Genomic DNA, 12,626 nt, shown 5'->3' on the forward strand with positions numbered 1-12,626 from the left:
CAGCGGATTCGTAGCTTTTTTCCTAAAAAAAAAATAAATTGTAACAGAAAATTTAAGGACTTTTACTTGCTCATATGCGTTATACTTTTCGGCAGCGGGCGGATTTAAAATTGCATAAATATCGAACAGCTGATTGCAGTTTACTAACTACCAGAAAATCAAACTTCCTTCACGATAATTCACTAACCGGTACTCCAATAATGAAAGAATTTATACAAACTAAATACATTGGGAAAAATTACCGAATACCGAGTACCAAGCTCGGTGTGAACACCCCTTCTTTAAAACTAGATCAAAATCTTTAATAACTTCAAACCAGTGGAGTTCAACTATTTAAAAGCAGTTGTGTTTTAAATTGTAATTTTAAATTGCCGTTAACAATTGCAAATCCACTNACCCCTTCTTTAAAACTAGATCAAAATCTTTAAAAACCTTAAACCAGTGGAGTTCAACTATTTAAAAGCAGTTGTGTTTTAAATTGTAATTTTAAATTGCCGTTACCAATTGCAGATCCACTTTTATTAATCCATGTGCAATGTGGGTTCCATTTGGTTTTGTAATGGGTGGTCATATTTGTTGGGCCGTATGCATAAAACCTAAGCAAATGCTTTTTCTTAAAATTTCAGACCTTTTACTAAATTTTTTCAAATAAATTTAAGTTAAAGGTACGCAATTTTAAGAAAAAGCAATTGCTTAGTTTTTATGCATACGACTCATTGTATGTAATTCTTTTGTATTTTTTATTTTGTTAAAAAATACAATAAACAAAAATTTGAAGGTATTTTGGCCGAAATGACGATTTTTTATGGTAAAGAGACGCTTTCGGCAGCGCTCGTAAACACAAATTTGTTAGGTACCTTAATTGCACGCAAATTTTAAAATGCGACTTCGTCTTTACACAAAAATCGTAATTTTCTCATTATTTTTAACCAACTCCAAAAAAAGAGGAGGTCATCTATTCGCCGAAATATTTTTTTAAGTATATATGTTACCGCATAACCGATTTCGATAATTATTTTTTAAAGGAGGTGGTCCCATTGTAATTTGGTTTAGATCCGATTATCGAATCATGAAAAAACTAACGGTAATCTTAAAGTTTTACATGAAAATTGAAGTCGGTTTGGTTTTTTGCTAAAAAATTACTTCTTTATTATTATAAATTGTTTTAGTAATGATTTCATTTTTGTTTTTTCTACAATACCTCTGTGAACGCTAAGCATACCTAAACCTAAATTCAAGTACAAACTAAGAGAAAATATTAAGAGACATAATTATTTTACCTTTTTTTTAAGTAAATGACTGTTTATAAGACTAACAAAAGTAACTGAAAAAGACATTCACAGTTAATAAAATTATCGAGGAATAGCCAGCAGTTTACCAAAATTTTAATTTATTGCATTACATATATCGCAAATAATGTCGTATCGTGATAATATCAACAATCCCTATTTTATAGCTGGGTTGAATCTTTCAGGAGATAAAGAGCACTCAGATAAAAGTTGAGTTTTCGTATTTTCCAGCAAAAAATATCAAGTAACTTGCCAGTAACCAAATTTCGGAGAGTAAGCCAATATTTACTCCCAATGAGTGAAATATGCAAGAAAGTACGAAAACGCAAAACCAGCAAGAAGTTGCTAGTTTTATGAACAGCTGATTAATTTGTTATTTCCGGATGCAATTTTTTTAGAAAACTAGTATTTTCCATCTTATTATAAATTTAAATAGGTTTATTTTGACAATTGCAACTCTAAAGGCGCCACAAAAAATTATTTTGTTAATGTGAATAACATTAAGTATCATGCCATAAGCTGTTCTTCTTACTAGCAAATAGTTGCTACTTCTGATAAAAATACAATCGCCGTTCGGAGTCGGCGTAAAACTGTAGGTCCCTCCGCTCTGTGTGACAACATCAAGGCGCACGCCACAAATCGGAGGAGAAGCTCGGCCAAACACTAACATATGTATGTGTAAGCGCCAATCTATTATTATTATTATATAATTGAATACAAAATTTGAGGTCTCTTTATTGAATTATGCTAGTGCGGGGAATTTTGACCGAAAATCGGTGAATTTCGCGGTAGCCATCCCTTGTGATCACGAGCACTAACTTTATGTTTCGTTTCCATAACTATTTCTTTGCATGCAATTGTTTTGTTTGCATTAGCTATCGCGAACGTTCGCAGAGTAATAGGGAATTTACATGAGGCGATTTTTCAGGCGATTTTTGGTTGCAGGCAACAATCGCCTTTCAACTAATCGCTTTCAATGAAGTTGGTCGGCTGCCTACTTTCGTTCAACTTTTGATTCAACTAATCGCCCGTGAAAGTTGAATCATGTAAATTCCCTATAAAGTTACCGCTCGCAAAATATTTCCGAGTGGTTTGAAACGGTTGTGTTTCGTTGCCTTGTATGAGCGAAATTAAACGATTCCGAAATGTTTGCTATTGTTTGCTTGCGTTCCTGCAGATTAACTACCACACAAATGCGCATTATAATTTTGATATGACAGACGACACTTTTCCGCATTTAGGAAGGAGCTGATTTTTTGTTGGTGATAAATTCTTTGGTGTCTGCCTATAAATATGTACGTATGATCGAACGTGATCGAACATCGAAAGCTATTACACAAGTCGATTGTATAAACCCCGCTAATAGCAAACGGTTGCAAAATGCCGACAGCGTTGCCAGCATGAAATCGGCAAATTCAGTAAGCCGATTTGACAGAGGATCATGTATGAGTTAATGTAAGTAAAGGCCGTTATGCAGATAAGCAAGCCCGTTCGTCACCCGTATAACCGCTAAATATTTATTTTATTTCAAATCATTCGCGAATAATATTAAGTGTTGATATGTTCCACTTGTTGTGCACAACACTGTATAAACAAACCTCAGCGACAGTTGGCACCAAGGATGCCGTTTGGATCTAAATAGATCCAATTGGATACATTTTTAGACGAGTTTTTGCGGGACACTTATGTTTTCCGATCAGTATAAATGTGGATACTTTTTTAAATAGGCCAAAATTTTATATTTTCTATAAAGTTTTTTTCGTTCAAAAATCGATTTTCATTAATGACGTTTTCTAAATGTTTTAAAAAGCGCTATTTAAGCGTGAAATTTTTTATTTGTTTGTTTTTATTATTATTATTTTTTTTTTTTTTTTTTGTGAACGAAGCAATGAACATATGAGGAGATCTCACTGAGTGTAAGGCGCAATTGTTTAGTTAGGCAAAAAAGATGATTTAAGCAAGATCTTAATATATATATAAAGTAAATATATCTCTTTCATACCACATATTTCCATTTGTTAATTTTTAAAGAAAGAAGATCTCAATGTAGTTTAAAATACACTGTTTAAAAAACTAGATTTGATTTATTTAAGGAAATTTTTATGAATTTTACTGAAAAGACTTAAAATACACTCTAATTTTTTTTTGTTTATTTGCGCATATTAACAGAGGTAACCATTTTCCTCTTTTAATGTGTGCAAATTTGCACACCGTGTAACAAAATTGAACACTGCCTATTTAATATATCAAATTTGTCGCAGAGAGCAAAATAACACATAAAATGATTAAAATAGAGTAATAATGTTTATTATTTGTAGGAAGTGTATTTTTTTAGTTTCAAAATTTTTGCAACTTTAAACATTTCATGTGTATATTTATGTGCATATTTTAAAGATCTCAAGTTCAAAATCAAATCCTGAACATCTTATACGTATGTATATTTATACAGATTCCTGTTGAAAAATAGATACTTTTCAGTAGTAGTTTTACACACACTTTTTAGAGTGTACAGGTACAAATGTAACATATTAATTACCATTTATTATACTTACTTTGAAAAGTACTTATGCATAAAAAATGTAATTTATAAATTGAAATTACTAAACTTTGATTTTATGAAATATAAAAATATATATACGTATTCCAAGTCCTTAGGATGGTTTAAATTATGTATTTTTCTTGAAAATGTTTGGTTTTCTTACAAATTATGAGATGGATACGTAAAAAAAGAAAATTGGATACATTTGGATACATTTTTGGCTTGGTCGGTGATACATTTTCTTGGGACGGCGCGGCAACACTGGTTGGCACGCCAACACAACCATCAGCGCCAACGGCGACTGCGCAGCTGCTGTGTGAAGAAGACACAACGTCAACGCTGGCAGATCGCATGAGTTCACCTTCGCTTGCCTCGCCGAGTGTATTCTGCGCTCAGTCGGCGACGAATGTTGACGATTGACGGTGTGATTCGAATTGTTGCCGGACAGCAAAGCAGATTTGGTTATTTCTGTGTGGGGCAGTATTTCATGCATATATGGACAAATATCCATAGGTAGTATAAATTAAAAAATAAATAAAGCGCTGAAAATGAAAATTGAAATAGTTATGTAAATGCATTATTGGTCAATAAGCAGAAGCCATAAGAACGAGACTTGTGCGCGCAAATTCAAATTCAGTGAAATAAACGAATACTTATACGTAAGTGATTCAGTAAACAAACATTTACATATTTATGTACATATGTACGTATACATGTGTGTACATACGTATAAGTGTTTAGTATTATTTGTATATCATTTTAGTAACTTCGAATATCTGTGAGTTGGCGAAAATGTTATATGTACGAATACATACCTACACACTTATACTTACATACACACATCAATAAACAGATATCAATCACATCAATAGAGAAAATAAATAAGTGAATATTTTTGTTAGTTTAATTAAACAGCGCAAAAAATATGTCAATAAGTTCATGTAATCAACAAATGTCATTTAATTTGTGCAATTGAGATAGTAAATATTATAATAATGAAACCTTGGAAAGCAGAGTAATTGTGAATAAAACCTGCGGTAAAATATATGTATGTATATAAAACAATAAACTTGCGTATGCACTAATTTCCGTCATGGCCCTTGGAATGTGATAATCTCCAAAGTGATAATAAATAAGAGAAATATTGCTTTATACCAATTTTAACCATTAGCAGTGAACCTATCAGTAATAAAACTCTATAACTACAGCCGTTCAATAAATACAAAATCTGATTAAAATTTGCAAATTTGCGTGATAAGCACGCTTCGTTTTAGACGCTCGAAAGATTATGTATCTAGTAGTTATGATTCTGCTTATAAATTTGCCTCAGCCGCAATTTGAATTAACCATTTTTTATAATCTTATCATTGACTTTCTTTACATACCTTCAGTGACGAGAAAAACTGTAACATGGTGTAAACTTTTTATTTCAGCCACCGCTATCTTTCCAAGTTTTACCAACGACTTTCATACTTTTGTTGTATATTCTTATTGGTACACCCCTACTCCTTGTCTCATAAAGATTTGAAGTCAATCCAACAACAATAATAAAACCAGCAGGTAAAACTGTAAATTAAGGCAAATGTTACAGTTTTGCACTCACTCTCAGTTTTGCATTTTACAGTTATCTTTTACTTAGTTGGAAGTCAGATGACTTTTTTTCTGTATTGTAATTTATTCAAGAAGTGATTACTATTAATAATATGGTTAATCAGGAAACATAAATGTAAATAATAGATTTACTGTTGAAAGGCGGGACCGTAGGAAAAGTGGCACAAAAATTGTGGAGTTCGCCACATGAAAATGTGAAGACTGAGAAAAAAATATAACCTAAAGTGTTACTAAGGACAAAGGAAGTCTGCCAAAAAATATTACGGTCCGATGTCTTGTGAACTTAGAAGCAAGTAGCGCTGCAGCTACTATTACAGAAGCGCTTAAGGTATTGAAATTCAATGCAAATCAGTAGACAGCCAGGCGAAGAATTGTTGAATTGAACGCAAAGGCATAATAAAAGAAGAAAAACCATTTTGATCAAAATACATGTGCAAGAGTGGTTGCATTTTGCTAAATCGAACGAAAACCGGACCGCTGCATATTGGGATAGGTATGTTAGGGCTTACAGAATGCAATAAAAACTCATTTTTAAGATTTAATTGAAGGTTAGTTGGTCTGACAAGACTAAATTAATCGGTTTCAATCAGATGGTCGAGTATCGGATCAAAGACCCAAATTAAGCCTAAGGGCATCATGTAAGCGAATTACAGTGGTCGGTCAATAATAGTTTGGGGTTGTATTTCAATAATGTTGTTGGTCCGTTAGTACGCATTATGCGTAAGGAACAGTATCTGTTCATATTTCAACAAAATTTGCAGGATGTAGTCGAAAAATGAGAGTTTCTGCTGATAAATCACCCAAAACATACTGCATATATTTACAAAGACTGGATGCAAAAGCAAAAATTTGCTAATTTGAAATGACCTCCACAATCCGCGGATTTGCGAAATCAACTAAAAGCGCAGCTTACTAAGTATCCAAGTCCGTCCAATGGAGTACATGAGCTGTGAAAGCAAACCAAGGATATATGGGAGGCTATACCTCCAGAATTTTTACAGAAATTCACAAAAGGTTTTCCAAATTGCATCCAGGAATTAAAAAAAGCAAACGTATACTAAACATTGTTTTAACAGTTATTTTTTTCGTGAAAATTGTTAAAAAGTTATTAAAAATATATAAGTGCAAAACTATAACATATGCCTTAATTTACATTTTTGTCTGCTGGTTTTATTATTGTTGTTGAATTGACTTCAATTCGTTATGAGAGAAGAAGTACAGGTGTACCAATAAGAATATACAACAAAAGTTTGAATGTCTTTAGAACTTGGAAAGATAGCGACGGCTGATATAAAAAGCGTTACACCATGTTACAGTTTTGCTCGTCACTGTATATATATATGTACATATTTGTGCATCAGAGATTGGCAAACGATGCTGATTTTGTGACTTTAAGCCTGCTCACATTAATAACGTATTTCAAAAACAATTCAACGACATTTGCTTGTTTGAAATGAAGCATTGATCAGTGATCGGACTTTAAAAAAATTCTGTGTGGTAGAATCTGGAAAAAATGTGGCAGATTTCAAAACAATGTGGTAGTTCTCAGGGTTTGGCTCAAACTTTGTACAAAAATTAAAAAAATTCTGCAAGGTTTCCCTTAAATTGAAAATTTTTTAATTAAACTCTAAAAAAAATTAATTGCGTTGAGTTCTGGCAATTTTTTTACTTGACAGTGTAAAGCAGTTACTTCCATATCAAGATATTTTTCAACCTTGCGGAGTGCTGCCAGCTTATCTTTTTATCACATCAGGATGTAGCGAACAAATGTGGTACGTTACAGAAACCGCTACTTGGGATTTGCCGATTTTGACAATTCCAAGTAAAAGTAAACAACGCCTCAGAAACTTTAGATGCACTGAAATTTGTTAATACTTTCACAAAAATCGCCGTTTTTTAACATTTTCGCTATTAATTCTTTTTACAAATCATACAAGTATTTTGCAATTTAACACAATAAAACCACGCTTCCTGTCGAAAAATTTATTATTGAGAAAATTTACTATTTTACAGTTTATTTTATCCTCCTATTTGGCTTTGCTTACTTTTACTTGGGAAATTTCATCGTCGCCGGGAATGCGGAATCTTATTAGCTGTATTTTTTTGTAAGCGAACGACAAAAGAACGCACAACTCGGGTAAAATTTCCTTTAAGCTACTTAAGCAACCCTGCTGGTAGCTGGCAAGAAACATGTGATTAGTTTAACGGGATTTAGACACAAAAAAACAATAGAAATTAGTTATTATGCGAGGTATTTGCATAATATACATACTTATTTAAAATATAAATCATGTATATATGAATACAAAAATTTCTCTCTCCAATTTCCCAGTAACAATTCACAACAGAGCAGTTTTTTCACTTAAAAACACTAATCTTCAGGTCGCGTATTTTTTAACCGACCTGGCTGAACTCGGATAAATAGCCGAGTTTTTGTTGTTGCTTTGCGTGTATTTCGTCATTTAAGCGAGTGTTCTTTTGTAGCTCGGTTGAAAAGGAATGGACCTATCATATCATTCTTGTTACCTTATAGTGTTTAGTGTTGGACAATTTTCGCTCTTAAAATTAAGAAAATTATTTCGAGCAAAAATAAAACTAGGTACTCAAAAACGCGAATATGTGGTAGATTTCAGACCTTGTATGGTAGATGCTCAAAAAAGTGGCAGATCCACCACAATGTGGTAGTAGTCAGATCACTGGCATTGATATGTACAAACATACATACATACATACATACGAATGCACATTCCTCACAACACGCTCTTGGCGCCAGCAGTGAGTAAAGGAATTGAATGGTAGACGCGCTATAAATACAAGAATGATAGAATACAAGATTGCGCCAATGAGAGAGGATTTTTGAGCGTAATTTTTGCGTGACGTCATCTTGGTGCAATTGCGAGAGAGAAATGCCAAAACGCAAGAATGATAGAATACAAGATTGCGCCGATCAGAGAGGATTTTTGAAAATAACTTTTGTGTGACGTCACACTGGTGCAATTGCGAGAGAGAAATGCCAAAACGTGAGAAAGAATGGAAGAAGAAGAAAAAATGGTGCAAGGAAAACGTAAACAAGTTGCACAAGTGTGACGTCATGCAAACCACGATTCTTTCAAATTCGTTAAGAGAGGAATAGCGTTCCGAGACCGGCGCAACCTTTGTATTCTCTCAATCGTGGCCCAAACGCATATAAAAATATGTGAACAATGCAGAAAAATGTGTTAATTTTAATATTACATGGCCCAATTTTGCAGGAATCAATAAATATACAAAGATTGATTAATTAGGAACACGTAGCAATAATTTTGGGCATGTAGCCCTTTAGGTAAGTACGATTTTTAGCGCATGAAAAAATTGAGGTATTAACAGTGTTTGCAATTTCATGTAGACCAAAAGGAAGGTGTGCAGGAAAGTGAATTTTTTGCCATTTTAAAAAGCCATGCAGAGTGCATATTAATATTTGTGGACGGTAGCCAACCACCATAAACTCCACAGCTGTTGACTCCACAGCTTTTATTTGATGACTTGTATCATTTCCGAGAGGATGCATGAGTGTGGCTTCTTTGGAAACAAATATTCTATGTAAGTAAAACATAATTTAAGCTTAACTTTTAAATGTATAATAATTTGGACACTGTTTTGTATTAGGTACGTAACTGCGCGGTAAGATGCCGCTTGAATTAGCGCCTGGCGACCTTATCCACTGGTGCATTACCTCATACCAGCACTAAAAAGAATCAGGTACTAACAAAAATAAATAGGTAGTGAAGTTCATGTATCTATTTACTGTAGAAACTGCTTTTGTATGTATGCCATTGCCAGCAAACTAAACCAGCAGCTGTCTACATTCACCATGGAAATATACCTACTACAATTCACCAACGAACGGCCAACGTAGTTCCATGTAGAAGCACACATAGCACAAAGCCCGATTTGGTGTTGAATGCATCTCCTCGTCGGCAGAACTGTTTCCACTTTTTCGCCAGGTTTGCGTCCGTAGGAAACGAAAAAAAGCTTATATCGCACGCTTTCCTTTTGTTTTCACTATTACACTTTGCTACTGCACACTTCATTTTGCTTTGTAATGTCTCAATAATTGTTTAAAACCACGCAGAAATATTAACGCACAAATATCAAAATTGTTTTTTCGTATGCTCACAATCAACAATTGCACCAAGATGACGTCACGCACACAGCTGATTCTGTCAAAATCACAAAGAGCGGATTAGCGGTACCGCGATTGACAAAATCTTTATTTCTCTCAATCGTGCTATAAATACATACATACATACCGTCGCCTCGGTAAAAGATTGTCGTAAGCGTCATACGTACATGCGTAACATACGACAATCTTTTACCCAGGCGACGATACGAGACGATAAATTACCCTTTACTACATTCGTCGTGCTTTCGGCAACAAGTCAAATGGCTTTCAGCAACAAGTCAGATAACTTTCAGCAACAAGTCAAACGACTTCTGCAACAAATGAACTGCGGCGTCTTGCTTCGCCAACCGTCGAAATTAGCTCTCATGCTTTCGGCAACCGTTCAAATGCCGCGTTTGCTAGTTGGTGAACACGGTTGCCGTTTCCAATTGTTTTTCCGGTACAAAAAATGGACCAAATGGTAAAAAAAATTTACCAATTTTTATAACATCGGGAAATTGAGTGGAGTTTGTTGCCCTTTATCAAGAAAATATGCCAATTCAGTTATTATTACGTTTTTTACATATTGCGTACAAAGTGCATTACAATCGTATACACTTAGGTCTCTTTTTATGCGGATTTGAATTTATGCGGTTTTTCAAACCATTTTTTCGCTGTAGCGATTTTGTTTTTTTGAGAGTTTTTATTACTTTTTTCAGTGTGAAAGAGACGGTGCTTCTGATAAATAATTTGTCTTTGTCCTCTTACGTAATTAATGTATTTATTATGGTATATTTTTTGTTTTTGGTTAAAATACAGATACAATTTTATTTTTTTCATTAATGTTCAGTTTTACATGGAATAATAAGTGTTGAAGTGAAGAACTAAATTGTTTTTTTCTTTCTTTAATATTGCCTCACTGGATTTTTTATGCGGTTTTTAAGAATTTTTTACATGGAGTACCTGAATTTATGCGGTTTTTGAAAATGCTGGAACGCATCCCCTGTTTTTGTATTAAAGTAAAGAACTTTTTTATGCGGATTTTTTGTATGCGGCTTTCTGAGGAACGCAATTACGGCATACAAAAATACCTGTGTAAGTGTATTAAATATTTTTTAAAGTAACATTTATAATATTTACCTATAAGGATAAATTGAATATACATACCATCGCCTGGGTAAAAGATTGTCGTATGTTAATTTCGGAAGGTTGTGGGAAATCGTGATTGAAGTTTGGAATACAATTTCTCAAAAACGCGAAGATAGATTTACTCCAAAGTCTCTGAAAATGTTAATAGTTCACAAAATTCTTAAATTATTTAATTTTTAATGTTTTTTGTTAATTAGTTTTGAGTTTATGAAGGAACTTTTCCCACTAGGGATTAAATGGCAAAAATGATAAAGGACAAAGGCGGGCATTAACAAATAATCGTCTCATTACATTAAAAAAAATTATCATTAAGTTCATTTCCACATGGCATTTTTTCAAATGACATACATTTTTGTTATTTCAATGCCTAGTAGAAATTTCGCATAAATACATGAATTCAAAGGAACATTTAAATTGATCATTAAATTGAAATTAGCAAGAGACCGCGGAATTTTTTGAAGCGCGCTTTACCAGATGATTAGCGATGCCATATTTAAAGATCAGTGGCTTATTCAAACTTTTAGCAAGTGTTGCCAAAATTCATCAATTAAAAGAAAAAATTAAAAACTATTGCATGAAGTGAAAGGGTGATAATAACCTAACCAAACCATTGTGAAATGGACCATTTGAAAAAGCATTGGACCAATGGACCAAACGAAAAAAATTGACCAAATTTGGTCCATTTGAACCAAAACGGCAACCGTGTTCGTGAACGAGCATTCGGAAAGCTGGTTTGCCGAAGTCAATATCAGTATGAGCTGTTATAAGTATCCTTCACTTGTGGTGGCTGTATTTGCAAAACAGCGCGCTATGCGCTGGTGTTCAGTCATCCTCTAATTTGGGTTTGAACCCCAAAACCCACCCCTTGTGTGCGCTAATGGCCGTACTTATCCGTTTCTGCATCTTCTATGATTTGCCGATAACGACAAGTGTGCAGATCTCCTTTGAAATGCATGTGCTCGGCTCAAAATTTCAGGGCGAGACGATAACGCAACTATGATTGGACGACAAGTGTGCAGATAGCCCAAGTCAACGCGCTGCTCAGTTATACAAAGCAGCAGTATTAATTGAGTATGCAATAGTTGGTGTTCAACGCACGCCAGTCTCTCTTGTGCATGAGCCATCCAACTAAATTATAAAATTTATAATCGCTATCCTGATTACGTATGTAACAGGTCTCTTACACGATGTGCATTTGCATATGTAAATGTTCCCTTTTAGTCAAAGCCAACTGTGTCAATGAATTTCCATTGATTTTCTGGAAAGTGAAGACAATTATGGGAATCTGTAGATAATTATAGAACAAAAATACACTTTGGACGGTTTTTCGAAATTGCACTTGGTTTTTTTTTTTTTTTTGTATTAAAAGAATATTGCAGTTTTTGAGAGAAAAATTCGTAACTCGCGACCCATTTGATGAAATTTTTTTTGAGAGTAGCTGAAGCTTTTCCCTTTACAATAGAAAGATTTGCAGAATAAAATTTGCAAAACAATTAATTCTTTGATAACAATAATTTAAACAATTGCAATTTTTTTAAGTATTCTAGGCCCGCGATTGCAGTGAAATTTTGGCACAATATACTCTAAACTCTTGTTTATAAGTTCCAAAAAGAAAAAATTGGTCTTTCCAATTTTGACAGTCGTTATCGATTTTTTTGTCACCTTTAAGCGTTGAGAAAATAGCTATTTTCATTTAAGCTTGTGTGAGTTATAGCATATAGAATATATAAATAATTGCAGTTGTTTAAATTATTGTTATTAAAGAATTAATTGTTTTGCAAATTTTATTCTGCAAATCTTTCTATTGTAAAGGGAAAAGCTTCAGCTACTCTCAAAAAAAATTTCATCAAATGGGTCGCGAGTTACGAATTTTTCTCTCAAAAACTGCAATATTCTT

The 12,626-nt window shown here is 33.6% G+C and overlaps 1 protein-coding gene across 2 annotated transcripts in view; it reads left to right on the top strand.

The window, feature by feature from the left end:
* Positions 1-4,234: 4,234 nt before the first annotated feature.
* LOC108363952 (glycoprotein-N-acetylgalactosamine 3-beta-galactosyltransferase 1-like) overlaps positions 4,235-12,626 on the top strand; it is a 71,180-nt gene continuing 62,788 nt past the window's right edge. The window contains exon 1 of one of the 2 annotated variants that reach the window (XM_017617489.1): positions 4,235-4,487. The gene's annotated coding sequence lies outside the window, so the exon portion shown is untranslated. The remainder of the gene's footprint in view (positions 4,488-12,626) is intronic. The other variant, XM_017617490.1, reaches the window with a different exon arrangement.

This window comes from Rhagoletis zephyria, unplaced genomic scaffold (genome assembly GCF_001687245.7).
Source record: "Rhagoletis zephyria isolate East Lansing unplaced genomic scaffold, Rhagoletis_zephyria_1.1 Rzeph_scaffold_01417, whole genome shotgun sequence".
In the NCBI taxonomy this organism is placed as follows: domain Eukaryota; kingdom Metazoa; phylum Arthropoda; class Insecta; order Diptera; family Tephritidae; genus Rhagoletis; species Rhagoletis zephyria.